Below are 4,222 nucleotides of genomic sequence, written 5' to 3'. Positions count from 1 at the left end.
GGGGAAAAGAAGAGAGAGAGAGAGAACATGGAGAAAATAAGAGAGAGAGAGAGAGAGAGAGAGAGAGAGAATGGCATGCGTGCTGGAGAAATGAAATTGGTGGATTTTTTTTTTAAAAAAAAAAATTATTTATTTTAACAATTTTTAAACTTTAGTGACGTTTTGAAATTGGCATGTCAACAAATTTATTGACATGCCAATTTCTGGCATGTCAAAAATTTATTGACACATCATTAATTTATTAACACGTCAATAATTTATTGACGTGTCAAAATTGACACATCAATAAATTTGTTGACGTGTCAAAACTAACACGTCAATAATTTATTGATGTGTCACGTCAAAATAGTTTTTTGACGTGCCATTTTTTGACATGTCAATAATTTATTGACGTGTCAGAAATTGACACATAAAAAAATTCCCGTTTTTGACACCCACTTTTTTAACACTCGACACATGTCAATACTAACATGTCAATAAAGTTTAGTGACGTGTCAAACTACCCAACACGTCAAAAACACCCTGTAAAAAAAAAAATTCCATTTTTTGTAGTGGTTGCTCAAGGAATTATTTATCTTCATGAAGACTCTCAACTCAGAATTATACATTGTGATCTTAAAGCTAGTAATGTTTTATTAATAGGGCAAAGATTTTTGGAATTGATCAAACTCGAGGAACCCTCGTAGGATTCCTGGCACATTGTAAGTAATGTTACGTGCATTACATTGTTTATGTCAACCACAAGTGAGCATGCATGTCTTGTGGCTGACATTTTTGTATTAATAATGCTGGTTTGTAGTGGTTACATGGCTCCAGCGTATGCCATGCATGGTCAATTCTCTGCAAAGTTAGATGTATATAGCTTTGGTGTCTTAATTCATGTGATTATAAGTGGAAAGAAAATCAGTTCTTTCAATCAATCAAATGGTACCACTAGACACCTTTTGAGCCATGTGAGTAGTATGGGCCAAATGTTCTAATTTTTTGTTTCTTATGCTGATACAATCATCATCACATTTGTGTGGGGGAAGGCAAGTGATATTTTTGTAATATTACTTAACCAATTGATGCAGGCTTGGAAACTCGAGAGATGAAGTCATTAAATGTCTCCATATTGGCTTACAACCTGTACAAAATGATCCAGTTGATAGGCCAACAACAGAATCCATAGTTCTCATGCTAAACCGTTACTCGGTTCCTCTGACGTCACCTAAAGAACTAGCATATTTCTTTAGCAGTGTAGGAGAGCAAAACATGCAATCAAATGAGACAAATTAAGTCGGTCCAATCTAGAAGCAAATCACTGCCCATGTCTGTTGATGAAGCATCTATTATTGATGTATACCCTCGGTAGCATTATGGTGGCTAATGCCTGATCCGAAATGAAAATACAAAGAAAACAAGGTGCATCTCCCTCTATGCTTAGAACTTGATGCCCATTCGTAATTTTGTCTCTAGAGTATTTGAGTTATAAGTAGGTGTCTTTAATTGCAAGTTGTTTTATATTTGGACCACTCAAATTTGTGAAGGAGAAACGACATAGTGGAAGACTAAAGTAACTAATTAAAGAGCAACGTATTTGAGTTTGCAAGGAGAAGCGTCTTCATCTTTTACTCAAAGATAAGCTGAAACCAGCAGGTTGAGAAAAGAATACAAACTCCACAGAGTTTTGAGAGAATTTCTCTGATTTTATAATAATTCAATTAAGTCCATATTTTACATTACAAAGTAGCATATTTACCGAAGAGAAATACTTGTAGAGAAAGTAAACATGATCTTAGTAGCAATAGTAAACATAATCATAATAATAAGGAAATGAAATAATTAAAGTAAATCTAATCCTATTATGGAAAGGAAATAAATTCCTAATCAAATACAAATCTTCTACAAATAAAATCTTAATATAAAACTGACAATCAACGAAAGTAGTGACAATCTTTCCTTTGATACTTCCGTTATCTGAGAAAGGGTAAAATTTTGATCAAGTGGCGCTGCTGTAATATTATTTTTGATATTTTCCTTATTTTCATTTTTGCCGAAAATATAGATAAATATCGTCCTACATCAAGAAGTGATTCACGTCAATATTTTTTTTCATATTTTTCCAGTCTTAATCCTATAAATTTAATAGATCAACCATTAAATTTGTGGACTCATGTAGATCTCGTATAAATTTAATGGTGGATTCATCTATTCACTATGGATATAGTTAAAAGATGGTTGAAAAATGAATGAATTATATCATTTTTCTTGGTAGACCACACACAGATTTAATTGTGAATTCATCCATTTACTATTCATAGATGAGTAAAAGATGTGATGGATAATGATTTTTATCTTTTGTCAAAATGGTATGATGTGTAAACGATAGGTTGGTTGATCCAAGACATTCCTTGCCACTTGCTTATAGTTGTAGTGCTTACTGCAAGCACGCTGCACTTGTAGTTAGGGTTGAGCAAATTCACCGACTAACCGCTAACTGACTGACTTTCAACCGACATCGACCGTGACCGACTAGATGACAGACAGGAGGCAGCATGATTTTTTGCTATTATGAATTTTTCGTTGCGGTAGGCTGAAGAGGTTTTTCTAACCGAACTGATTTCACCGACCGACTTTACCAACAAATTTTCAATTTTTCCATATACTGACATTACCGAACCGACTTTACCGACCGCCATTCGATGTCGATAAAACAAAATTGGCAGAATAAGTCAGTAAAATTTTTGACTTTTTCGAAAGGCGAAAATAAAATTTTTCTATCGAAACCAACATTACCGACTGACACTTAGTCTTGCTTGCAGTAGCCAGTAGTAGTGAAGAATCGAAGATTGCATTCTATGCACAAAGTAACAGTGATTATTTCGGAAAAACAAAAACAAAAAACAATTACTATAAAATATGAGAAATGTTAAGGATCTTTTTTATCCTTACAAAATTGATGTGCCTTTTAAAATTACCATTGAATTTGTGGTGGATTATTATTGAATTTGATCTAATTGTAATCTTAAAAGTCACATCAACTTTGAAGAAAGATCAAAAGAGAATAAAAAGACGATTTCTAACATTATTCATAAAATAGTCCTTAACCTTTAATTCCCACATTCATAGCAGATCGAACCCAGCTTCGAGGAGTAATTCTAAAACTCATTCTTGTGTCACTCCACATTATTTTTTGAATGACACAAGAGTAATTTTTAGCATTGCTTAGCTCCCATTTTCTTAATGAACAAATAAAGTTCAATCCAAACTCACAGCCAATTTGTGGGTGGGTCCAAGGTTATTTATTTATTTTTTATAATTTTCAGTTTTTATAAAAGGGGTATTGTGGACATTTTAATTAAAAAAATGGGTGAAATTAAAAAGAGTTAATTATAGGATATCGACATTGCAAATTTTTAAACTTCGAAATTACTTCATGAAGTATAAGTACAGTTTCACCAATTTAATTTTAACCATGGAATGGATCTCTCCATTTCCCTTGAATGAAGAGGACCGTGATATTAATGGTCATATTATTCTATGCTTCATTTTCTCGTCAATTTAATATAGATTTTTTTTTTTTATAGGAATTTAATATAGATCTTGATTTGAAATAGTCAAACACGTGATTCTCAGAAGCTCATCTTCTCATTTTATAGCAACGTATTCACGAACTGTACACACAAAGTTAAGTTTCACATAATGCAAACTTATTCATTTAATCAATAGTTTAATAATAGTATAAAATGTTTTCAGATGATACTTGACTTATAGGTAAATATCGATTTAGTATCTCTATCACTATTCCGTCAATGAAACTAACGAACTGAGATGTGTTATAACAAAAACATGCCACATGTCCTAACAAAAAAAAAAATTAGAAAACTAATTAAAAAAATTTAAACTTAAAATAAAAAAAATAAAAAAAGAAAAAGACAAATATGTGTTGGCCCGGCCACCCCATTTTGGCCAATGGGAGTGGCCAACCACCCCCATTTTGACCATGGAGAGTAGCTCTAGGGCCGGAATGAGATAGCCAAAATTAGTTCGGTTGATGGAATGTGACAAAAGTATTAAATTGGTCTTTCCCATAAATCATGTATCATTTGTGATATGATTTGAAACCTAGGTATGAAAAATTAAAAAGTGAAAACCTAAGTACTAAAAAGTTATTAACCCTATTGTTAGAATAGTTTTCAACACGGTGGATGCACTTTTTTCGGGTCTTCAATACGTCGTC

This window comes from Corylus avellana, chromosome ca8 (assembly GCF_901000735.1).
Source record: "Corylus avellana chromosome ca8, CavTom2PMs-1.0".
NCBI lineage: Eukaryota > Viridiplantae > Streptophyta > Magnoliopsida > Fagales > Betulaceae > Corylus > Corylus avellana.
This window is presented reverse-complemented; position numbering follows the sequence as displayed.